The sequence below is a fragment of the Esox lucius genome, chromosome 4, assembly GCF_011004845.1.
Source record: "Esox lucius isolate fEsoLuc1 chromosome 4, fEsoLuc1.pri, whole genome shotgun sequence".
Classification (NCBI taxonomy): domain Eukaryota; kingdom Metazoa; phylum Chordata; class Actinopteri; order Esociformes; family Esocidae; genus Esox; species Esox lucius.
In genome coordinates, this window is record NC_047572.1 from 12053891 (window position 1) to 12081474 (window position 27584).

Below are 27584 nucleotides of genomic sequence, written 5' to 3' on the forward strand. Positions count from 1 at the left end.
TGTGTTTTGCTATCAGTGCTGAAATGTCATTGAAAGATTTGGCCACAGATACAGTATATTTTCCCCACTAATACTCTTGAAAGTTTTTAATCTTCTTGCAGAAAATGCAAGGAAATCTTAGAAAAAGTGTGCTCCATACCCAAAATTGGCATAATGTTCATTAACATATTTTGACTATGATTTAATCAGTGGTTTCCTGACCATCGGAACTAGAGAGCACTGCTGATGCTCAACACAATATTTTTTTTTATTGGTTTCACAATTTGCATAGCATTATTGATTTTAGAAGATTCCGAACCTCTATTTCACTAACCTTTACTTTACCTGTTCATTTAGGGAAGCCTGGTTTTGAATAGTCTCCAATACATGAGGACATGACGAACAGGTCCTGAATGATGTAGTAGAACCTGCTTGTACTTGATACATAGAGATTTTAGACAAATCTCTGCACTTTTTGGGGGATTGTGCTTTTACTTTTGGCAATATGAAGTTTCTGATTATCACTCTGCAGACTCAGGACAGTCAATGTCGAGATATGGGTCTTCCAAAGCACATCCAATGCAGTTCTAGTTCTTATCATGCTGCTAGCTCAGCCATGAAATCTAGCCTGAAATCTTTATGTGGTGAAAGGAATGCACTCTCTGGCCGTATTTTATTACTAACCCCCCCTCTATCTAGTCGATACTACTCAATGGGGGACCCCTGGGCTGATAAGCAAGCAGGCTTTAACCCCTAACCCAGGAAAACGCCCTCTCTGCCACCTTTGGAACGCAGACACCTGTTTGTTGTTTTTGCCCTTGCCTGTGTTCCTAATAATGTCCCTATTGAAGTTCCTCCTTTCCTCATGTGTTTCATTGGTCTTTTTTTGGTAGATTTTTTTCCTTTGTAGGGTTGTTGTTTTATTTTTCATGTTCCTAGTTTTGAGTTCTGTTCCGTTTCAGTTATGTAATTGAAGTCCTCTGTTCACCCCATGACTGTGTCCTGCCTCCTGGCTGCAACGAGACACCTACCCAAAATCAGATCCTCCCATCCTGCTTAGATTACACTTTCATCTCCAATCTAGAGAGCTAATAGTAGATGGCACACTGCCACAAACCCCCAGATGGTGTACAGGCTCCGACTCATCCACCTTATGCATTTCATGCTCTTGAGCGCAGGTAGGTAATGACCATTAAAGCTGAGCTCTTTCAAGCCCCTCGTTAATGACAAAGGAAAGTGTGTATTACACTGTGATTTCCTCTGATTCTGGGGACACAGGTTCATCTGTAATCACGCTGGATCCCAGTAGTATCATTTAACTTCCTGCCTCTACTATCCATTCCTTTGATCATTGCTCTAACCCCAATGTACAAATTTCATGTAACGTTTGCTGTTCGCCAGCACTAAACCCTTTTTGTTGTACCCACTTGTGGACCCCATATTATGTACCACATCCTCATACCACATTGAGGAACTAATCTCATTTCTATTGGCATCCATTTTGGCTCTCCCTTAGACTGTTGACGCATGCCGTGGCTGTCGTGACTGTAGACACCCAGTTCCGTGAATGATCACTTGTTATATTTAGAAAAGCTCATGTAGAAATGCATCATGCTGTGTGACTAGACCTAAAGATGACCTACGTGGAATCAGAAAAAAGGCAAGTGCACCTTATTACTGGTACTGTCTAAATGTGTTGACTTTATGTGATGGAAGGTAGAGAGGTTGAGAGAAAGAGAGTTTGTATCCAATGTGCATTCATGCATTAGTGTGTGAGTGTGTGTGTGTATATAGATGTGTGAGGGTTATTGGTGTTCACTCTAATGCTGCTGTTTCTGGGGACATTATAAGTGAGTGTTCTTGGGTGGGTGGGGGTCTAGTGGTGAAAGGAATATATATAAGAAATATCCTCTTGTCATAGCCCAGGCTGGGGGTGAATGCATTGCAGATAGCACTGTTAGCATATATCTCTTATTAGACAGCTTCATATTATATACTTTCCACATTCAAATGGATGGCATTTTTAAATTGGTGACTTGTGTCATCTGTTTTCTAGGAAGCACAGAAGTAGCTTTGTGCACAAAGGAGTAGAGATGATCTTCATAGCATCACAAGACATACAGGAATGCATGAATGTGGTTCATTAGAATTTCTACAAAAAAATTGTCCTCTCCTTTCTTGTTTAAAGCCAAATGTACACTCACCTAAAGGATTATTAGGAACACCTGTTCAATTTCTCATTAATGCAATTATCTAATCAACCAATCACATGGCAGTTGCTTCAATCCATTTAGGGGTGTGGTCCTGGTCAAGACAATCTCCTGAACGCGAAACTGAATGTCAGAATGGGAAAGAAAGGTGATTTAAGCAATTTTGAGCGTGGCATGGTTGTTGGTGCCAGACGGGCCGGTCTGAGTATTTTACAATCTGCTCAGTTACTGGGATTTTCACGCACAACCATTTCTAGGGTTTACAAAGAATGGTGTGAAAAGGGAAAAACATCCAGTATGCGGAAGTCCTGTGGGCGAAAATGCCTTGTTGATACTAGAGGTCAGAGGAGAATGTGCCGACTGATTCAAGCTGATAGAAGAGCAACTTTGACTGAAATAACCACTTGTTACAACCGAGGTATGCAGCAAAGCATTTGTGAAGCCACAACACGCACAACCTTGAGGCGGATGGGCTACAACAGCAGAAGACCCCACTGGGTACCACTCCACTACAAATGATGGTAGAGTCAGAATTTGTCGTAAACAGAATGAGAACATTGATCCATCATGCCTTGTTACCACTGTGCAGGCTGGTGGTGGTGGTGTAATGGTGTGGGGATGTTTTCTTGGCACACTTTAGGCCCCTTAGTGCCAATTGGGCATCGTTTAAATGCCACGGCCTACCTGAGCATTGTTTCTGACCATGTCCATCCCTTTATGACCACCATGTACCCATCCTCTGATGGTTACTTCCAGCAGGATAATGCACCATGTCACAAAGCTCGAATCATTTCAAATTGGTTTCTTGAACATGACAATGAGTTCACTGTACTGAAATGGCCCCCACAGTCACCAGATCTCAACCCAATAGAGCATCTTTGGGATGTGGTGGAATGGGAGCTTCGTGCCCTGGATGTGCATCCCACAAATCTCCATCAACTGCAAGATTCTATCCTATCAATATGGGCCAACATTTCTAAAGAATGCTTTCCACACCTTGTTGAATCAATGCCACGTAGAATGAAGGCAGTTCTGAAGGCGAAAGGGGGTCAAACACAGTATTATTATGGTGTCCCTAAAAATCCTTTAGGTGAGTGTATATTAAGGTTTAATTTGATAAACAAAATAGCAATTTTCATGAGAATTTTGTACACCCAGATATGTGAGACAACAATGGTTTTATTGAAAGTGAAAACAATAGAAAAAGAAAGAAAATGTCAACATTTCACAAACAGCCTGCCAAAAACTACCCTGTATGAAAAAATGTCTGAGGAACAAATAGTGACATATAGGCTGCTACTCTGAATACCCTATAAAATGATACATCCCATGGGGTTATTGGTCTTTCACAGTCATACAACACATGCTGTAATGTATAAGCAGGCTAGGACTACTATTGAAATAGATAAATGAGGCTGTCAACTAAGAACAAAGAACAACTAAGAACAAAACTCATAGGTTTCTGGTTTAACATACTGCTTTGACTTTCAGTATGAAATTTATATTTTCAGTGCATAAAAAAAAATGCTGAAGGTCTGTGAAATTTGAGAATTTCTGGTGTTTCTGTATAGTGTTTTTGTATAGAGTGCAGGCATCTAGGGAGGATGTTAAAGCTGGAGAAAAGCCAAACATAAGAGAAATAACTGCCCACTGAATGTAAAAGAAACAAAACAATTTCAAATAAAAAATAATTAATCATTTGATCACATTCAATTGATCACATTCAGCAGCAAAAGCATGGTATTACCCATTACATCGCCAAACCACTATTAGCAACACATAACATTAGTTGTTAGATCTAGCCTCGGTTTCCAGATCACGTGGCACTTACGACGGTTTAACCATGCGCGTAGCCTTATGTGGATTTTGTTACGAACGATTTACGCCCGTTTCTGAAACCACCACGCTCATCCGCTCTTTACAAAGTGCATGGTAAGTGCTACTCCACGGCCGTTTCTAATGGAATTACACCAATTTTGGGGTTTGAAATTGAATTAGGCCGTGAAAACAATTTGAAACATAGCCTGCGCTACTGCATTTCGATACAGATTATCATATGGTTCTGTAATCAGAACCATATAATATCGCAGGTGATGTATTCTACTTAGGCATCAATAGGAAAATGTAAAACTTGAAGAAGTAGTGACATTCAATTTGGAGGAAACATATCCAAAGGGGTGGACTTCAGTCAATCAAAATCATATCTCCGGAAATCGATCACATGACATCCAACAGTTCCTCGGGTGGCTATATGGATGTTACTTAAGTCACATAGCAATCAACACATGGTTAACTGTGAGTATAAAGCATAGTGGGAAAGATCCATTCAAATTATTTTTGAGCAAAAATGTAAAGCAAGAGAAAACAAGCATTCAGAGCTGAAGAAACCAATGTTCTTCTTGACGAGGTAGCACATATCCATCAAAGACAGTACCATTAAGATGCAGGGTTCCAGACTCGTGAACAGTTAATTTTGAACACTTTTAGTTAATTATTTATTGTTTTACTTTGATTTTTTTTATCCTCATTTGACCAATTGCATTGAAATACATTTACCTCTATATACTCACGCACTAGGTAATTTGTCTAAATAAATTAGCGTCCATCAAAACCATTCATATTTTCTATTCGTTCTATTGCCTTAATATGAACTGTTTTCCATTATTCCTCGCGTGTTAAGGGAGGCGCTATTTCACAAAAACAGTAAAGTGTCTGATGCGAAGGACTAACGAATGAAAATATTATTCTGTCTATGAGAGCATGGACTTCGCCGCAGAAGGCATCCGCCATTTTAATCTAGTCAAGTAGGTGAGATTTCCAAATTGACACCAACTGGGCGATCATCAAGGATAAGCCAGTGAAGTTGAGAGTTACACTACACCCACCTGACCACATTAAAATAGCAGCACCATAAACAATATGAATGTCCACTATGGCTAAATACATCTGTTTTCTTTATGTTTACAGTATGGATTAATTGACCATTTGCCGGTTTAGTGTTAGGGTAGGGTAAGTATTTTACAACCAAAAGGAAGCACGACAAATATAATCTGCTTTTTCATTAGGATGACACACATGAACAACAACTCTTGCAAATCAGCTATCCATTGCTCCTCTGTCGAAAAAATAACTAAGCATTTTCAAAAAGTTCTGGATCGAAACTTTCAGTAGAAAGTAGCGTGTGAGCTAATACAAAACACAAATAGCTCTTTGCTATCCTGCATGTCCTTGACTTCAACAGGCACACTTGATTAAGCTTACAAGGTTGCAGGACTTCTGTAGTTCAAACAACACTTTTCTTTGGTGTCTTACTTCCTCTGGTGTCTCCCTTCTTGGGCATGAAATGTTTAGATAAAAGTGATCTGTTATGATCAAATCCATACATGTGTTTTTAGATTTTCATTAATTTAATGGGCTGGAATTTCATGGGGAATAGTAGTTTGATCTGTCAACTTTGCTCTGCTGTCTTCTGAACGCATAACGTGTTAACCAAGAGTATCGAGAAAATTCACATTGTTGGCATTGTTTAAACATTCTCTTTGAGAAACACATTTCTACAGTTCATATCAGAAAAAGGAAAGCAAGTCTGTATAAGCAAATCAAACTAAACAACAGGAAAAAGATTTACAGTTTGGACATCATTGCTATTAAACAAACCCAAACAAACTAAGGCAAAGAATATCAGTACAATGCTGTACGTGGAATGAAAAATAACTAGAGGCTTCACTTGAGAAATATTTGTCGGTTATCAGAACTAAAACCATATTCTCTCAGACATGTTTTCGTGCTAGACTGCAGGCAAAAAAATGTCTTGCTCAGGACAGTAGCAGTGCTGTGTTGTTGGTTCAGTGTGCAGGAAGAGTTTGACATGGAGCTGTGCTGCGTGTTTTGCAGGGGGACCCCCGGGCAGCCGTAATAACTCCGAAACTACACCTGTATCAAGCTGCTCTCAGTATCGGCACTGGCAGGTCGGACCTCAAAGGTCTGCTGAATCCGTACGAACAAACGCAAATGTATAAAGCCACTTGTTCCCCCTTCAGATGTCTGCATATCCAGACAGCTGTTATGAAGACATGCAAGACCCACGGCTTCATAGGACGCCTGGGAAAGGAGAGTGGTGTGTTAGGGATACCAAGAGGTGAGGTTGGGATATGATTCACTGGTGAACAGGCAATGCTATAGTTTAAGAGAGCCTGTTTCAGGGTGCATGTTGCAAGTCAAAGTGTATACATTTGCTGTGTAGTGTATTTATTCTTAAATTCAGACATTAAACATTAAACAATCTATTACCATGTGTTAAAACTCAAACAGGTAGTATTATCCTTAATTTCTGAGCAATTGGCGAGCTTGTTCCCAAATGATTAATGCATAGGTGTGGTTTTATGTTTAAGTACTGTATGTAGCAGGGTATATTTAACATATCAATTCTGAAGCAGCATCCTATCTTTACCATTACTCAGTAAAGCATGTGGAGTGTTAACCCAAAAAAACAATATAATCTCCTTCAGCACAAAGGAGGAATCTCATTTATCACAAGCCTCCAAGAATCCTGAAACATCTTGGCACTTAAACTGAGCTGTTTGTTACCGGGGCCGCTGTTCCTTCAATCCGAAAATAGTGTGCAAAAGAAAATAGGGTGCCATTTGGTACACAGTAATAAACATTGGAATTTCAACTTTTCCATCCAGACAGTTACTATGAATGGCTGACAGCTGGGAAGTAATTTTTTAAGTCCACATTTGTAGATAGAGGATGATTAGAAACAAGACTGGAGAAAAAAAATCTCTGTATACAGTATTGACGGTCCTGCTCTTATGCATAAATTGGTATCTACAGTGCCGGCTATACACTTTTGGGGGCCCTAAACAAAATGTTATTTGCAGTCCCCTCTCCGTAGAGGTCAGGGGCCCTAAGTAATGGTTTATGTCGCTTATGCCTAGAACCGGCCCTGACTTTCAAAAAAATGTCACCAGCAGATTATGTGAGAAACTATGTGAGGTGTTTATTCATGGTTGGTGTTGTAATTGTGTTTTTTGTCCCTGTCCAATACGAAACAGAGCATTCCCCGCCTCCTGCCCGTGCTGCATTGTTCTTAGAGAGCCTAAACTATCACTGAAATGGCGGAGACATAAGTGACCGAAAAGAGGCGGGCCAAACGTTTATCCGTGCACGCGACAACCCCCCCTCACCCACCCCTTTTCACATAGGTAACAGATTGAGTCATTAAAAAGAGAGAGGGAGAGGTCGAGGTAGAACAGATAGAGAAACAGCAGCCATGTGTGACATTGCCTGGCGGCGAGGCTCGTATTTCTCTGCAACCCACGTTGGGCATTGACTCCAGGGCTGAGTGGAATACTGAACACCACACTGCGTCACAGCGGAACAGGACCAGCTCCGCCAGGACAAGGAGGGAGGGACGATAAGGCGAGGAGAAGCAATGGCAACCGCAATGGATGACTGATATACCCTCATACTTCAGGCCTTTTCATGTTAATGAGAGTTATCGGGACGACACAATCATTCAAATCACATTTGAATAATATGTAGATAAATTTGCCTTTTCACATTTGCAGCAGGAACTTATTGGACCAACAGAGCATGGCAAATAGGTGAAACGTGTATGTGCAGTGCTTTGTCCAAAGTCTGACATTGAATTAAAGAGGTTCACGGAACTCTACCCACACAAATGGAAATGTCATGGAAACATCTGGGGGAAATATTGTGAGAGTCTTCATTGACCCCCAGCAAAACTAACCTACATTTAAACCACTATTTGCATGTGTATTTTACACTATGTTGAGGTAAAAATTGACATACTGTCACGCCCTGATTGGTTTCACCTGTCTCACTAGTGTCTCCACCCCCCCACCAGGTGTCCCCGTTACCTCCTATCCATTTATGCCTGTGTTTTCTGTTTGCCCGCTGCCAGATCGTATCGTCTTTTCATGCATTTCCAGCGTTTACTCCCGTGTTACCTGTTCCCCGTTCTCTGCTCAGCCTTCCCAGTTACCGAAGCCCTTCTGTTCCTGACCCTGCCTGCCCCCTGTGCTTCAGCCTTGCGGACCACCTCGTTATGACCTTCGCCTGTCCCCCGACCTCGAACCAGACAATTCCTCTGCACCTCTTGGATTCTGATTCATTGTATGACCTGCCTGCCAACCAGGAGACTGTCTATTCCTACACTAAACATCTGTGCACGACCCCTCCTCTCTGCCTCTGTGTCCGCGCTGGGTTCCACACCCCGGCCCTGTCACATATGATGCTTTATGGATGTCAACCTCATTACACAGTAAGTTCCTGCCTTGGAAGGTAAAGTCTGTGAAATTAGATTTTTACAAAGATTACATTATAAAATGTTTTATTGATGACCCAAATCTTGCGAAAATTCTTACAAGACTAAATGGCCACTAAAACTATTTACAGATATTGAATCTTAATTTGATCACCTGTTGACAATTATCTTTCTAAAAACACTGAATATTTGAAACTTGCTTAAATGAATTCCACTAAACATTTTAGTTGTGATTTCCCTCTCAAAAAACCCATCAATCCCTACATAAAATATAATATAATAAACATCATAACAATTACATTTCCTGTTGCTGAGATCCTATGCCTATATTATTTGTTGTATACTTTTGTATAGTTTTGTTGGAGTTATAACTATCCAAGAAATTCATATTGATTATGTAATAAATGGTAAATGCACAAAGGTGATACAGTACCTTTTTACACTTTGCTTTTTAAACATTTTAATTGGCTGCTTATTTATTCATTATTTATCTCAAGATATCTGAAGTGCTTTTTTTACATTTTATATTGGTCACAGATCATTGGACATGATAATTGAAGATTTAGTCTAGCAGTTCACATAACAAAAATTACTTATCCATTGTATTATTGAATAAATAAACACTGTGTGGAATTAAATTGACAGAATCTACCCAGAGCACAGTGCAGATTTAAATACACCTCTATTGATAATTATTGGTGCGAGTTAAGGAGGGAAAAGCATTCAGATGTGGCCAAACAATTATATATGACTTTAATTAAACTGTTTTTCCTTTGCTCACTCGTGGAAATCCTAATCTCTAAATAAAGTAAACGTCTCCCGCTCTTACCAAATTTGCTCTGTGAATAAAGATAATGATGTAGAACCCCTTCTAATTGGACCAGCCAAGCCACTCCCATCTTTTCACTGTGTAACATTCTGCATAATTAATTGGTGGAGCGTTAGTGGTAATAGAGGGGCTTGAGGGCTGCAGCCAGTTCTGCCACACACCATTAAAATGCAAATCGAGCAATGTGATAAAAACGGAGATCTAAGTCATCGCAGAGCCTGGAAGATGAACAGTAAATCACTTCAAGGCTTCCGGCTACTTGCAGGCCTTGTGCTAGAGGCTACGCTGCGCAGCTCGCTCACAGGACTTTGCTCTTAACCTCTTCGCTACAGAGTCGGAAAGACCCAACCTTTTAACTGTGAAGCAGAGCCATTTGAACCGGAGCAGAGGTGCTACAATGCCAGGGTAGGATCTCACATATTACAGGTGTTCCAAGTTTTATAGAGTTTATCTCTAAAGGAAGTGAGATAGTAAATAGTAGACAAAATAATGCAATTGAACCGGTAAAAAACTGTTGGCTACACTTGTTGGGACTCCAACTGGGCAACATCTCGTAGGTTCAGGAAACAGAATCCGATTTACAATTCAAAGTCATCGACGTGTCCTGCACTGTTATGCAGAGGTCATTTGTTCAGAGGAGACTGTTGTTCTTGTAGTTGTCACTTCCAAGTGTAAATTGTCAGTCAGTGAAAGTTCAAAGAGACAAGTGCCAAAATACACTAAACGTCACAGTAATGAAAATATGAAAGGAGGCACCGAGTTTTACGCTTGGCGCTCTTCAACACACAAATTATGTTTAGCTCATCATTAGAGTGTCTACAAGAATGAACACCAACCATATGGCTGACATTCCATACATACATGCATTGTCCATCTTATCAACAATGTACTGGATATTTGCCATACAGTACAAAATGAAAGAAAATATATCTGGCTTCAAGGAATTTAAAATGTAATGTCACAAATAATTCCATCAGGAAAATACTTGCAGAATCTACAGCCTCTGGCTAAAATCATGCAGATTTACAATGGCAGTTTGTCTGAGACCCAAATGGCCATCTATTCCCTGTACAGTGCACTTCTATTGGCCATGGTCTGTCGGGCTCTGGTGACAACTAGGACACTAAAAAGGGGATAGGTTGCCATTTGTGACTCAGGCATGGAATGTGGATAGGACGTGCCAGGTTATAAATAGGAGAGAGCAGGCACAATCTTAGCCCCTGGTTGTGTCAATCGGACCAATGTTAGTTTCATGGGGGGGCTGGAGGATTCCCTTTGCTGACTCAATGCCACCACCACCACCAACCCCCCCCCCCCCATGTCATGCAGTGTGCAAACAGTGGCATGCTAGGGAAAAGCAGCCAGAGACAGCATGTCACCCAGGAAGTCAGATACATCGTGGGCACTTGTCTCCCAAAGCTCCATGGGGGTAAGAGAGGAATTGTCGCCTCATTACAGGTGTGGAACTGAATGATTTGTTCCCACGTGTGAAGGTAAGCCAACAAATAGAACATCCAGGAGAACGAAAACCAATTTAACACAAGTCAGATTTTTCTTTTGGAGCCCACGTGTCGCCTCTTCTGGCCTTTTAAAGTGTGACGCATCGCTCTGCAGGAGGTGAGGCTGGGGTAGCTGATCTTATTCGGGACAGAAGTGGGCACGAGAAACGCAGTGAAACAGTAGCGTTTAGCAACACATCATAATGTCATCTTGCCGGAAAATGGAAAATGTTGTAAGAGTTAAAAGCAAATACACTCACACATCAGACGTTTAGCAGAGGAATTCAGTAGTTAGTATGTTAAGACCGCTGGGTGATACAACCACACATCACAGTATATAATAAGCACTGTTTAATCAGCCAAGTCAGTGCTTGAAGAAACAACATCACTTTATAGCATTGTAAACCGTCTCATCACACCGCACTGAAAACATCTGTTGGGTAACGTCGCTGTTTTTAAAAGAAATATGCTTATGATCTATGCTCTTGCGTCATTTGTAAGCGACAAATATTTTGATATTCTTACTGCCCTAAATGAGCATCACTTCTGTAACAACCAAACCATTCAGGTGACCAAACCCTCTGAACCCTGTCATTACCCCTCCCTGCTTGGACGCTTCTGCTGCCATTTATTGTCAGACAGAACACTGAAGTCTTACTCTAGCTTTGCTAGAATACTAGTGTCACATATTTGAAATGTGAAAGTACTGTATCCTCTGGGTAATCCAAACTGTCGCTGGGATTCTTTGACGACATGTTACCAGTGCAGATTCATCTCACTTTCAAATAGCTGTTAATGGAAGTCAAAGCAAAAAAACAACTTTTCAGGAAAGTGAATGAAGACCTTAACGGATTTCCCTTATTAGTTAACGTACAAATGCGACATTTTAGAAGCTATGTTCTTGGCACTGGTATTGGGAATGTTCCTGACTATAGTGAGCATGGTGCTTTCATGTGAGAAAATAACAGAAAAAGAGCAATAATGGAGTTATGAGGTTTAAATCAGACAGCAACAAAATGTATTATGAATCCCTACTAGGTAAAATATTTATGATGCTATCATCACAACATCTTAGTTTACTTGACAAGCAGGAGTTAACCAGACAATTCGGAGAGACTTACACAGCCACCGCAAGACAAGCTAGAGCGCCTTATTCTACACAGCCAGTGAGTGTCGCAGAGTGAGGAGGGAAAGAAAGGCACCCTCAAGTTGGAGCGGTAATAGGTTGTGAAAGATGTAAGTACATCTGAGTGCTGGATGGGATGAAAGGCTCCAGGAGGAGAGGTCTGAAGGCATCACAACCCATGGTTTCACACAATTCCTGTCCTTTCGCAGTGACAATCCTGGGAAGGTATAAGTCACTATCTATTTTACACGCAAGGATTGATTCTTTAGGGAGTTCCATTGTCGATGAATTCCAACGTTAACAGAATACAAAAAGAACGGCAACTACAAAGGAAAGGTTATTTTCTGGGAAGAAGGAAAATGACTACATCCAGGTTCTCCTGTAGATTTTCTCAATGCACTTGAAAGATTCCTAGAAAATGATAGATTTACTGATTTACAGTTTACTGTAATGCACTTTATACATCATATGCAGTAGCTCAACAAATCCAAATTGCATTCATAATGGATTGTTTCTATTGTTTCTAACTAACAAAATTTGTAATCCAGTGATTAGGGGGTCAGGTTATACAACACAGTAAATATAGAGATTTACTGTGGTACGACAGTTGGACTAGGCTCAAGAGAAATACAAATGTAAATAGAAACTGAGGGTCACAATTTTAACTCCTAACTAAAAGTGTAAAGTCTCCTGGGAGTTGCTGTAGTAAATCCTTAGATTATGATACATGCTTTATGATAATGCCATTGCAGCCAATTAAGATAAAATGCTGTATGAGAGAATAGGAAGGTTGGAGGAATGAGGGTGTCACTAGATCAATGGGACTATCACCCAGCCATATTAATATAATTAGCCAGTTAATGTTATTTCCCTGTGACATTTGTCTATGAAAGGGCAGTATTTTCCTTTCAGACAAAACTCCCATCTCTCCACAACCCTGACTCTTGAAATCCCACAGGAAATCCCTTCCCAGATTCCTGAGCGTGCTACAATTTATTGAACGGTTTGGAAGATCCATACAATTAGCTCCAAGTCAAAGTCTCTGAATTACTATCCGTCATGAGCAGGAATGCTGACTCAAGGGGTGTTCACAGTTTTCCTGCTGCAGGCGCTGCTACAAAGGTCATAAAGGAAAATACAACAGACTCTGACCATGTCCCAAATGGCACCGCTCACCATATAGTGCACTACTTTTGACCGAAGCCAATAGGATTCTATCAATAGGTCAATAGCAGTCCAGCAGAGAATATAGTGTCATTTGCGACGCAGTCTTTAGCCAATGCTTGCAAAGTTCCAATTTTGATGCAGGCTAACAGGACCCACGAGGTGTTAATACCTGAGAAAACTTGTAATCTCTACATAGCCTGCCTCCATCTCACTCCCTCAGGAGTTTTTTTTACCGGCAGTAGAGCAGCGCTGGGGTGTTGAAATTAGTAGTGGTTTTATCTGTAGTTCCTGTGATGATATTCACATATATAAATATGTAATATACCCGTTGATTCTTTAAAAATCTAATGAACAAACATTAGTGCATCAAGAGGTCAGAGCCACTGTCCATCTCAGCTGGTTCCACCTCAAGACCGTAAAAGTCAAAATCATCTAGGTGAGAAAACAGTACTCTGATAATAAGATGATACTGGATGGAGTATTTTCTTGGTGGCCTGACATTGGTACTACAACCACAGTATACAGTGGTTTACAATGGAACAATTCACAATATTAGACATTTCCAAGGAAAACAGTATAATCCTTTTGACACCTGGTTATTTACATTCCATGTGCTTGTGGATGAATTGGTAACAACTCCCCCTGTTGGTGCAAAAGAGAATATAACATTAAGATATTACTGAGAAGATGGACACTAGATATTATAATATTATAAAACATTTTGTTAGTTTGATTAACTTAGACTTTAAAAAAACCTACAGGTTAAATACTACATTTGTTCTTGTGGAAAGCCCATATCAGAGCTTCTGTTCACAGTTCATTTGCAGCCTACTGGGAGTGGACTACCTGGGTTTATACACAATATCTACACAGTCCTTTCTGTTCTTATGAAAAATGAACTATAGTTTTCATTTATTACATTTAACCCATTATTCTTCCTTTCACATTGTTTCATAATGTAGCTACAGGCTCCATATTTTTGTCACAATGTAGCTAAAGTCTCATTCCTAATCAAATATGTTTACTAATGGTCACAATGCACAATTATTAATTGAATAATTCCCCAAAATAACACTATATCCTATGTGTAGCGCCTCTCTAGTGTGTTTAACTGTAGTGAGAGGTGGCTATCCTGTGGGATTTCTCTAATAAACGTATCAGTGTTTACTGGTGCGTGTATGTAGCTACTAACTTATTATATGAAATACTCTTCCCCTTTAAATCACTATTTAAACATGAAAATTTACACTTTAACATGATATGAAATGTATATGAATAACGTTCATGCTTTAAATACTTCAACTTTTAAACAAAAATACTATTTCCTTTATAATTAACCTAAAATATCAAAATAGTCATCAACCACAACTGTTTTAAATTTAAAAAAATATACATATAAAATATATATTTAGAAACAGTAGGTTAGTACTTGAATGTAGCTTGCAAAATCACTTCTCAGATTACAAATGCAGTCAAATTCACATTGAAAACAAGGGCCCAAGAAAATAAAACAGCCGGCAATAACTTCTCCTAACTTGAAATACCCATAAAATGTCCCAAGGATGCAGGCCTGTATGTAGCTCGGGTATGTTGTAGCCTTTAGCAAGATGGCCACTTCACCCCGCAGGCCAAAACAAAAAAGTACCTGTACTCAATGGGCCTGTAGCCTCCCACGCGCAGGGTACAAGGCGACAGCAGCAGCAGGTATGACGAGATACACGATGAAAAAAAGATTCACAAGGCTGATGGGAAAACTCACACCGCTGACGATCTCGGCAAAGTCCACCACTCGGTAACGCTATCCGGCGCCGTCTGGGTCTTTGTCCGCCGTCGGTCTCACAGTTCCACACAGGCTTAGCTAGGCCAGGGAGCGATCCGCTAGCGTATTAGCAAAGTCCATGCAAAAACACTAGTCACTTAGTCAGCGGCTAACTTAAACTTTTCTCTGTCCTCCTGTGCTGAGCAGTCCACTCAAACCGACAGAACGATCACCATTTATGTTTCGTTCAAGAGTACTGGTTTAACACTCACTAAACTTGTGCATCTTAAACGCACCAGTTCCTCTCTCCCTTCCCCACGTTTTTTCTCTTCACTCCTCTCTCCCCACTTCCTTGCTACTTTCACCTCGAATTTGATTGGCTCATTCACAAACCATTCAGAAATAAAATCACAAAACATTTGTGTAACTCTTCCTTCCTATTCTTACAGGCATTTTCAAATAAATTTCACAAACATTATGACTACAAATATTTAACCTTTTAAATGCTGTACTAAAACATGAACGTTACTCAATATGCATTTCTCTCATTGAGCAAATCCTAACTTCATTGCTGGTCAATGAATCTTAACTTTTCAACCTTAAGTCTATTTATTAAACTATGAAATTACTTATTCAAATTGTATATCTTATATTAATGAACAGATTTCAACAGGGTTACATATGGAACAATAACAAAGTTGTTATAAGCAGATGCATTTTGTTGGTCTCTTGACACCCAAAGTCTGAAAACGACTTGTTATGTGGTGAGTTTGTGTTGTTGAAATACCCCTTTCCACGTACGGTTTAGTATTGATTTCTTAAAATCCACTCCCATGGGCCATAAATCTGCTCTGAGGTGCCTTATTTATTTATCTTAACCTTTAAGAGAATAATTTATGGATATTCTTCTAAAAAAGTGATGAAACATTCAAAAGATGACAAAAACTGTGATATAAACAATCAAGAACTAGGGACCATAATAATCTATCTGCAAATGTAAGGATATAAGTATTAGTCCCATATTTCAGAACTGTATGGTGAAGTCTTCCTCTTTCATGACTCAATATACAACACCTTACATAAAATAAATGTGTATTGACCTCCCATGATTGCTGACAGAACCTTTCTAGCATCAAGGGGATTGTGAGGATAGAACCTGGCTTCTCATTTATTTTCATCGTAAGTTGCCCTTTTTAAAAATGTGATATGTCTCCCGTATAATGAACGATCTCCAGGGCAACATATTAAAGAGGTAGGGTTTCAGTTGTTTTTTCAGAAGATGGGCAGGGACTGACACTTTCATTCAATGTGTTCCAGTTCTACAGGAATCCTGTAGAACTGGATTCCTGTATCATGTTACTAAAATGTGCGAGGTGCGAGGGTGAGATAAATTCCCTCTACATGGTTTTATTAATAAGCTTCATATAGCATCCAATAATCATATAAAAATAACCATGCATTTATTAAATATTTTTCAGGCAATGTCCATTTAAGACATATTTTAGAATACAATGATAATTTGAATGTCATTGTGTTATATGATTTGAAAGACCAATAACAGGTTCTATTTTGTAAGTGGAAATTCAAACTTCATTATTTATCTATTATTTATCTTTTTTATTGTTGGGGGTTTTTGGGCATGGGCTAAAAATTATTGAGGGGGTTCTTGAAATGAAAAGCTTTTCAAAGTCACGTTTGTTTGAACTATAGATTTTCCCCACTGAATTGTACTAATAGTTTAACATACTTACAATGTTAGATAAACTAGATTTCAGTGTTTAGATAGCTGACCTCCCATTTACTGGGATTTCATCAATATATAACATTATTAGAATTCATGTCCACATACGAGGCCTCTCTAAGATAGCAGCAGCAGTTACAGTGGAGATAAAACGTTTCCGTGAAAGACTGAAGATAAAACCGAGTTCCCTCCGTATGCTGCTTATCAATACAATGACATTGTAAGTCTTGTGCAATCACTCTGGCATCAGGAGCAAAGCAAAATACTTTTAGAGGGAGTCATATTTGTTCTTATATTAAAGTTGAGCATCAGTTTTCAGATGGTTTCATACTCAATCAATCAATCACATTTATTTATTTTTACAACAGCAGTTGTCACAAAGTGCTTTTACAAAACACCCAGCCTGAAACCCCAAGGAGCAAACAACAACAATGTTGAATTTCAGTGGTTAGGAAAAACACCCTAAGAAGGCCGAAATTTAGGAAGAAACCTAGAGAGGAACCAGGCTCAGAGGGGTGACCAGTCCTCTTCTGGCTATGCCAGGTGAATATTTTAACATTACATGTTGTAATGACTAATCATTGCATGTGGGGAGAGTCCAGAGTCTATTAAACCTGGTCCAGGTCAGAAGCATGACCAGATGGACAAGGACAGGGACAACACAGGGTGTCAGCAGAGTGGCAGCTGTGCTGACACCCCGTCAGGTATTGTCTTGATCTGCAACACAACCAAGATGATTTTGAACAGGGACAGCAATGAGTCTTTCAAGCCTGGAACTCCAGAGGTGTGGGCCAAGATCTCATGTCCTCCTAAGTTTAAACAGGTGTGGGCCTGAGACAAGAAAAATTTAGAGAGCACATTCTTTAGATTTACAAGTATTTACATTGGAGAAGGAGAACTGATACTACTCCCCCGGCACAATAATATAGCAGCGTAAACCCTTGGGGCTGATCTTCAGTTTCTTGGCAATTTTTCGCATGGAATAGCCTTAATTTCTCAGAATAAGAATAGACTGACAAGTTTCAGAAGAAACGTCTATGTTTCTGGCTATTTTAAGTCTGTAATCAAACCCACAAATGCTGATGCTGAAGATAGTTAACTAGTCTAAAGAAACCCAGTTTTATTGCTTTTTACTCAGCATAACAGTTTTCAGCAGTGCTAACATAATTGCAAAATGGATTTCTAATGAACAATTTGCCTTTTAAAATGATAAACTTGGATTAGCAAACACAACATACCACTGGAACACAGGAGTGAAGGTTGCTGATAATGGGCCTCCATACACCTATGTAGATAATCCATTAAAAAGAAAATCAGCCGTTTCCAGATACCATAGTAATTTACAACATTAACAATGTCTATGCTGCATTTCTGATCAATTTGATGTTATTTTAAAGGACAAAATATTTGCTTTTCTTTAGAAAACAAGGGCATTTCTAAGTGATCCCAAACGTTTGAACGGTACTATATACACTGCTCAAAAAAATTAAGGTAACACATAATCATCACACTATAAAACCAAATCAATTAAACTTTAGGGATATCAATCTATCCAGGTAGGAAGCATAAACGACTATGAATCAATGTCACCTGTTTTGGTGCAAATGAAAGTGACAACAGGTGCACTGGAGAGGCAACAGCAAGACAACCCCTAAAAAAGTAATGGTTTTGCAGGTGGTGACCACAGACAATTGCTCTCTCCTTATCCTTACTAACTTACTCTTCTCTAGTGTTGCGTTTGGCTAGTGTCCTTGTCAATACTGGTAGCTTGAGGCGGTACCTGCAGCCCATTCAGGTTGCACAGGCAGTCCAGCTCCTCCAGGATGGCACATCCATACGTGCCGTCGAAAGAGGTTTGCTGTGTCTCCTAGTACAGTCTCAAGAGCATGGGGGAGATAACAAGACACAGGCTGTTACAAGACGAGAACTGGACAGGGCCGTAGAAAGGCTTCAACCCAGTAGCAAGTCCGGTATCTGCTCCTATGTGCAAGGAGGAACAGGAGGAGCACTGCCAGAGCCCTACAAAATAACCTCCAACGGGCTACTGGTGTGCATGTTTCTGACCAAACTTGTTTCAGAAACAGGCTCCATGAGGGTGGCATGAAGGCCCAATGTCTTCTAGTGGGACCTGTGCTCACAGGCCAGCACCATGCAGCTCAATTTGCATTTGCCAGAGAACACCAAAATTGGCATGTCCGTCAATGGCTCCTCGTTTTCTTCACATATGAGAGCTGGTTCACACTGAGCACATGACAGAAGTAAAAGAGTCTGGAGACGCCGTGATGAACGTTATGCTGCCTGCTACATCATCCAGCATGACCGGTTTGGTGGTGGGTCAGTGATGGTCTGTGGAGGCATATCCTTGGAGGGTTGCACAGACCTCCACGTGCTAGCCAACAGTAACTTTACCCTGGTGTAGTGGGCCCTGGGTTCCTCCTGGTGCAAGACAATGGCTCATTGATGCACGTGGGGAGTGAAGGCTGGCCCGTGTGGTACGTTCCAGTAGACGAGCAACTGTAGCTCAAATTGCTGAAAAAGTTAATGCTGGTACTGACCGAAAGGTGTCAGAACACACAGTGCATCGCAGTTTGTTGCATATGGGGCTGCGTAGCAGGCCAGTTAGGGTGCCCATGCTGACCCCTGTCCACTGCCGAAAGTGCCTACAATGGGCATGTGAGCATCAGAACTGGACCACGGTTCTGATGCTCATGATGAATCATGTTTTCTTTTACATTACGTGGATGGGCGGGTGCGTGTGTGTCACTTACCTGGAGAACACATGGTACCAGGATGCACTATGGGAAGAAGGCAAGCCAGCAGAGGAAGTGTGATGCTTTGGGCAATGTTCTGCTGGGAAACCTTTAGTCCTGCTATTCATGTGGATTTTACTCTGACATGTACGACCTACCTAAGCATTGTTGCAGAACATGTGCACCCTTTCATGGCAACGGTATTCCCTGATGGCATTGGCCTCTTTCAGCAGGATAATGCGCCCTGCCAAAAAGCAAAAATGGTTCAGGAATGGTTTGAGGAACACAACAACAGGTTCTAGGTGTTGACTTGGCCTCCAAATTCCCCAGATCTCAATCCAATCGAGCATCTGTGGGTTGTGCTGGAAAAACAGGTCCGATCCATGGAGGCCCCACCTCGCAACTTACAAGACTTAAAGAACCTGTTGCCAAGGTCTTGGTACCAGATACCATAGGACACCTTCAGAGGTCTAGAGGAGTCCATGCCTCGAAAGGTCAGGGCTGTTTTGGCTGAAAAGGGGTACCAACACAATATTAGGCAGGTGTTCAGAATGTTATGGCTGATCGGTGTGCAGGTATGTTGACAATAATGAGAACAAATAAAGATCCAGGATGTAGCAATTAAATTATTAACAACGATTTAGCATTTTACAGGGAGTACTAATACTGAGTCAGTGTGCAGGGTACTGGATAATTTAGGTTTATGTATAAGAAGGGGTATCAGCAAATAAAAAATGTAGCTGATAAATGTAAATATTCATTCTGACCTTTGGTACGTAGTGAATGTACCTCTACCTTCTAAAATAATACTTGATTTATCTTTTAAAAAGATGTTAAACTATGTTGTGACATGACAACATGAAATAAATGCATTTCAAAATATTGCATGAGGAAAATAGAAAACATACAAAAGCATACAGTCAAAAAACATTACAATGGGAAGCACTTGGAAGAGCGGGGAGGAGCTATGAAGACATCTCCACCACTATTGGTTGCATTTTACTCCACAGTGGTGATAATCTAGTCTATTACCATCCTATTTAAGATGCATTTTACCACTTTTCGCTACATCCTACAAAGCTGCATCTGTGCATTTTCCCCCTTGTCTAGGAAATATCAAGGGAAACTCAATCAGTTTGTGTGATAGTGAAATGCCTGTGAGCAGATCAGAGCTGGGAAAGAAGGGAGGGAGGGAATGCACCTGAGAGGCTTAGTGATTTATTGCTACACTGTGCTATTGCCAAGTCGCCTTGCTAGCTGCTTTAATTAGGAAATACTGTGGAGGCAATTGAGTGCACCAGAAACCCTTAAATCTCCCTTTCCTCCACTAGCATTGATGTGCAGAACACTGCACCATTTCATCTACATTTAGAAGATATCACAATGTCTACTGTTGATTTACTGTATATACCACAACATCCATGGAGATAAAATAATATCCCCCATAGAATACTATTATATCTTCCGTATTTAAATTAAACAGCTATATGTCTACCACTGAATACCATTATATCTACCATAGAATCCTGTTATATATACCATAGAATCCTGTTATATCTTCCATAGAATCATGTTATATCTTCCATAGAATACTGTTATATCTACCATAGAATGCTGTTATATCTGCTATAGAATGTTGTTATATCTACAATAGAATGGGATTATATCTACCATAGAATGCTGTAATGTCTAACATAGAATGCAGTTATGTCTACCATAGAATGCAGCTCTATCTACCATAGAATGCAGTTATGTCTACCATAGAAAACGGATCTATCTACCATAGAATGCTGTTATGTCTACCATAGAATGCTTTTATGTCTACCATAGAATGCTGTTATGTCTACCATTGAATGCGGTTAAACTGACCTGCCTGCAGTCCAGACCTGTCACACATTAAAAACATTTGGCGTGTTTTGAAACAAAAAATATGACAAAGGAGACCCCGAACTGTTGAGCAGTTGAAATTCTATAACAAACAAGAATGGGAAAACATTTCACTTTCAGAACTACAGCAATTGGTCTCCTCAGTTCCCGAGTGTTGTTAAAAGAAAAGGAGATGCAACATAGTAAAATATGCCCCCGTCCCAAAACATCTTTGAAATGTGTTGTTGGTATCAAAAAAGATTTGTGCACATATTTTTCAAAAAAACAATAACATTTCTCTGGTTCAACATTTTGTGTCAACATTTTTTAAAACAGCGTTGTACCATTTTTAAATGTCTCTATCTACTATATCATACAGTTATATCTACCATATTTAAAGAACTGTATTTAACTAAGAATATTGTTATATCAACCTGCTGTAACAGCTCTATCTATTACAGAATACTGTTATGTCTATCATATTTAAACACCTATACCTACCATAGAATACAGTTACACCATCTACCATATTTAAACAGCTGTTTTACCATAGCAAACAGTTATTTCCATCATATTAAAATAGATGTATGTACCACAGAATACTGCTGAATCTATTATATTTGAACAGCAATATCTACCACAGAAGTTACATTTACCATGTTTCAATAGCTGCACCTACCATCAAATACTGTTATATCCACCATATTTAAACAGCTGTATCTACCACATGTATACAGTTACATCCACCATACAATAGTTATATATAGCATTTTTAAACAGCTAAATCTACAGTAGAATACTGTTATTTCTACCAGATTAAAAACATCTACATTAGAAATATTGCTATCACCACATATTACACATCTTACCATTCCAACTACATTTAGAACATACTGTACCACTGCTATATCAACTATAAATTATTCAGCTGATGTCATATCTACCATATATTGTATGCCATATCTACCATATACTATACACACCCACAATTACTTGAAAATATCTCATCTAGTTTGTACTGTATATACAGGACAGCTATATCTACTGCAGATGTACAGCTATACAACGATAGCTATACAGATCAATTAGACTTCCCAGAAATAAAATGCTGAATGTGACAACAAACTAGGTAGTAAGAGTAGTCCATCTGAAAAATATAAGGAAATGTCTCTAAGTGGGATGTGTTATTTCTCTACTGTCTGGAAATTTTGTTTTTAATTGTCAATTTCCTAAATCTTTCAAAGTCTCAAACTTGTATGAGCTGGCTCACCCATTCCACCGCTTAGAAAATCTGGTCATGTCATTTGCTAAGAATTTGTACAGATTAGCATGTCAGCCAGTAAATCCACAGCCTGTAAGTCCCAGGCAGTTTGACACCGTTAGCAGGCTTTATGCACCTGCAGTTTGAGTCTGGACATGGGTTTTGTTGTCTTATTGTTGATGAACAATCTCAATCATCTCCATTGTAACACATACAGAAAGTATCAGATTTCTACAAGTGCCTGGAAGTATTGGCAACAGTCTACAATTACCCAGACAACAGTCGTGCCCAGCGTGTTCAGAATATAACCTCAGCAAACATGACCTTAGGAGGAATGACCTCAGCAACCATGACCTCAGGATATATGTGTCAGGACTCAGCCCTCCTGAGCTGTTTGTCTGTCTGTCTGTCATTACATCTCCCCGAGTACCAGTCTCCTTGTTCCCAGCACACCACAAAGGCACCCCTGCACCAGAGCACCCGTAATCACCACTGATCCTGAGTTTTTTTTTTGTTATCTTCTGCTCACCGTGTTTTTTCCGTTGTTTCCAGACCCTTGTTCCGAGACCCGTCCTGCACCTCCCTTCCAACTACCTGGATCACCTATCTGCCTTCCCATTATTGACCTTCCCCTGCATTGACTCCCCGCTCTGTTAACTGAACCCTGCCTGACCATTCTTGCCTCCCGGATTTCGTACCTCTGCTACCCACTTTTTTTTCATAGTTACCTACATTTTAGGTACATTTTAATATAATCTGTTCTTACATACTGCTATTTTCAGGCCCTCCCGACTATTGTAACATGTCTTGTAACAGGGCAAGTTGAGTGAATCATGTTGAGATTTCTCCTGGCTTAGAGTGTCTCCTTTTAAACTGCTGTTTCCCAGCAGAGGCTGTTGAGGGAAAAAGGCACTAGAGCTGCCTAATCCTCAACATACTTGCTGGAAGACACAGACAGTCACTCTTTCTTTAGTGCTCTTCATGTGAAAGAGCATGGCGAGTGCTTGTGCCACCTTGAAAAAAGGCGCATTTTATACAGTGAGAGAAATATTATTTGATGCCCTACTGATTTTGTACGTTTGCCCATTGACAAAGAAATTATGAGTCCATAATTTTAAAGGTAGGTTTATTTGAACAGTGAGAGACAGAATAACAACAAAAAAATCCAGAAAAAAACGTATGTCAAAAATGTTATAAATTGATTTGCATTTTAATGTGTGAAATAAGTATTCTATCCCTCTGCAAAACAAGACTTAGTACTTGATGGCAAAACCCTTGTTGGCAATCACAGTGGTCAGTCGTTTCTTGTAATTGGCCACAAGGTTTGCACACATCTCAGGAGGAATTTTGTCCCACTCCTCTTTGCAGATCTTCTCCAAGTCATTAAGGTTTAGAGGCTGACGTTTGGCAACTCGAACCTTCAGCTCCCTCCACAGACTAGCTAGGCCACTCCAGGACCTTAATTAGCTTCTTCTAGAGCTACTCCTTTGTTGCCTTGGCCGTGTGTTTTGGGTCATTGTCATGCTGGAATACCCATCCACGACCCATTTTCAATGCCCTGGCTGAAGGTTCTCACCCAAGATTTGACGGTACATGGCCCAGTCCATCGTCCCATTGATGCTGTGAAGTTTTCCTGTCCCCTTAGCAGAAAAAACACCCCCAAAGCATAATGTTTCCACCTCCATGTTTGACGGTAGGGATGGTGTTCTTGGGGTCATAGGCAGCATTCCTCCTCCTCAAAACATGGTGTGTTGAGTTGATGCCTCTCATCTCATCTCATCTGACCACAACACTTTCACCCAGTTCTCCTCTGAATCATTCAGATGTTCATTGGCAAACTTCAGACTGGCCTGTACATGTGCTTTCTTGAGCAGGGGGATCTTGCGGGCGCTGCAGGATTTCAGTCCTGCACGGCAAAGTGGGTTACCAATTGTTTTCTTGGTGACTATGGTCCCAGCTGCCTTGAGATCATTGACAAGATCCTCCCGTGTAGTTCTGGGCTACACAGGATTCCTCACCGTTCTCATGATCATTGCAACTCCACAAGGTGAGATCTTGCATGGAGCACCAGACCGGGGGAGATTGACAGTTCTTTTGTGTTTCTTCCATTTGTGAATAATCGCACCAACTGTTGTCACCTTCTCAACAAGCTGCTTGGCGATGGTCTTGTAGCCCATTCCAGCCTTGTGTAGGTCTACAATCTTGTCCCTGACAACCTTGGACAGCTCTTTGGTTTTGGCCATGGTGGAGAGTTTGGAATCTGATTGATTGATTGCTTCTGTGGACAGCTGTCTTTTATACAGGTAACAAACTTAGATTAGGAGCACTCCCTTTACCTGTATAAAAGACACATGGGTTGCCAGAAATCTTTCTGATTGAGAGGGGATCAAATACTTATTTCACTCATTAAAATGCAATTCAATTTATAACATTTTTACATGCGTTTTTCTGGATTTTTGTTGTTGTTATTCTGTCTCTCACTGTTCAAATAAACCTACTATTAAACTTATAGACTGATAATTTCTTTGTCAGTTGACAAACGTACAAAATCAGCAGGGGATCAAATAATTGTTTCCCTCACTGTATCTAAGCAAATTAGGGTATTTTTGGTGAAGAAGGTGCTAGGAGCAAAAGAGGCATACTCAAAGCTTGCATTGTAAATAGTGTTGTCATATCAAGTGATATTTACAGTATCTATGGGTCTTCATGGTAGAACATATTATACTTTTAATATGTTCTCTTTGATCTGCTGATTTAGTCTATTGATATCAGGTAAGACATTTCCAGTCATTTGAATATGAATATTTATGTTAGTTCTTCCCTGTAGTAAAGCTATTGTTGGCAAAACAAGACGACTAGAACTTCAAGTGAATAAGATCCTCAGTGACTTAATGGTGACACACCACATACCAATTATACACTCACCTAAAGGATTATTAGGAACACCTGTTCAATTTCTCATTAATGCAATTATCTAATCAACCAATCACATGGCAGTTGCTTCAATGCATTTAGGGGTGTGGTCCTGGTCAAGACAATCTCTGTGAGTGTATATGTCATGTAAAAATAAAACATGCCGCTACGTTTTCAATTTAATACCTTGTTATAGTTGTTTATCCAGAAACAGTAATAAAATGTGGCTGATCAGATATGCATATACATATATAGTAATTTATAAAATAAGGATGTCTTACAATACAGGGTCAGGCAAAAAACATTAGACCTTTTTTCAAGAGAAGGGAGATTAGCAAAGCTATCTCGAAAAAGCATTTGCTAACTGTTGGGTGCACTGATATTAGCTCAAATGTCCAGCTCGGTAAGATATTCAAACAAGATAGGACAAACAACATCACCGTACGACAAGCATTTGTACATTATATTTGAGTCATTTAGTAGACACTGGTAACCAAAGTGACTTACAAGTAGTGCATTCATCTTAGTGTAGCCTGCTAGCAGGGAAAACTCCTTAGTCATAGTAAGTTCATTCTGTGCAATATAACTATATCAATAATGGCAGTGCTAATAGAGCAGGAAAATCCACGAAAGATAGTCTGCAGAAGAAAAACACTCATCAAATCTGTTATACATTTTCTGTTTTAACAATACAGGAATTGTGCTAATTAGACAAAAGTAAGCTATTTCCAGGTCTATTTTAAGCTGCCACACTCTACATCACATTGCCTGGAGGCTAAATGGAAACTTCAATTTGAACCGGATTTCTTATCCTCCTGCCCTCTCATCCCGTCTTCATCCTCTCCTCTCTACTTCTTTCCTCTCCTTTCCTCTAGTCATCCTCCTGTCCTCTCTTGTGTTTCATTTAATAATTGGGGAATTTCAGACAGATATGACAGTTTTGAGTGCTTTTCCGTTGTTATCAAATGGGGTTTTAAAAGGCAGATTCATTTCAAGTACTCTAGGCCCAGGCATTGTTTTGGTTAATAGACTTTATTGAATAAATGCATGCATTATACCCTAACCTAAACAAATACTGATCCACTAAAAGGGCCTCTTTATTGTATTTGTCTTGTTTCTGTTTTTCTGCAGGGACATTGCACATCTGTCATGTCTGGCAGAGAATAATGTCAACAGTGTGCAACAGTCTCATTCTATAGCTTTTCCAAGAGTGCTGTGGATTTAAAAAAAAAATGATTTAGACATGTTATTTTGTCCTGTGTTCTTTGTATTCATCTTCACAGGCAATTACCTATTGAGAGTGATCTTCAGGACCTTACAGAGAGCTTGAGGGGTTTACTCCATTGTTGATATTGCATTTTAATGTCGATTGTCGGGGGTGAGATGTGTCAGTAATTCTTTGTTGGGTTTCTCTCTTCACAGGAAAAGGAAATGACCTCTTCAGGGTTTTCGCCGGGCCCTCTTAGACAGCTGGAGGTGTTTAATGTGACCACACCAGATGCCAAATGAACAGCAGTGGTTCCTTTATTGAGATTGATACAGAGCGTTTTGCCGTAGCTGCATAAAAGGGAGCTGCAGCATCTGCGGAAGGAGATGTTTGCAAGCACAATGGGTCAAGCCCACTAATGATGCTGTTAGTGGGGGAGTTTTATGGTAGCTGGTTCTATTACAGAGGTGAACTATATATGTTGTGCATCCCAAACGGCAGCCTATTCTCTTCATAAGGCTCCAACTTTGACATGGGCTCATGGTCAAAACGAGTGCACAAAAAAGGGAGCCAATAGGGACTCGGATATTGTAAAATATTATAGCAAGGAGATGTGCAACGGGGATGGACACTGAAAAGGGATGGACATTAGGACACATGTATAGGGAAATATGCATTAGTCTACAAAATATTTTCATTTTTACAATTTGCCTTAATATTGTTGGCTGATGTCAACTTCCATCACACATTGAATGTCTAAACCACCAGACAATTGAAAAGCCCATTGCAGGCAAAACTAAATTTTCAGTTTTCTTAATGAAATTTCCGCACTATGAAGTCAAAATAACAGAGCTGACCACATGTTGAGAATTTCCTTTGTGTGTAAGCTGAACATCTCAACCTGTTCAGGAGGGACAGAAATGGTGGCCTTAGAAATGGTGACACCACCACTTTGTTAACTGACCAGTAAGAAAGAGCATTCCAA

The 27584-nt window shown here is 39.9% G+C and overlaps 1 long non-coding RNA gene across 1 annotated transcript; it reads right to left on the reverse strand.

The window, feature by feature from the left end:
• Positions 1 to 6209: 6209 nt before the first annotated feature.
• On the reverse strand, positions 6210 to 15236 carry LOC105030662. The gene is made up of 3 exons (XR_829617.3): positions 14748 to 15236; positions 13695 to 13744; positions 6210 to 6290 (listed from the first exon to the last, which is right to left on the reverse strand). It is a non-coding gene; the product is annotated as an uncharacterized LOC105030662 (long non-coding RNA).
• Positions 15237 to 27584: the final 12348 nt, after the last annotated feature.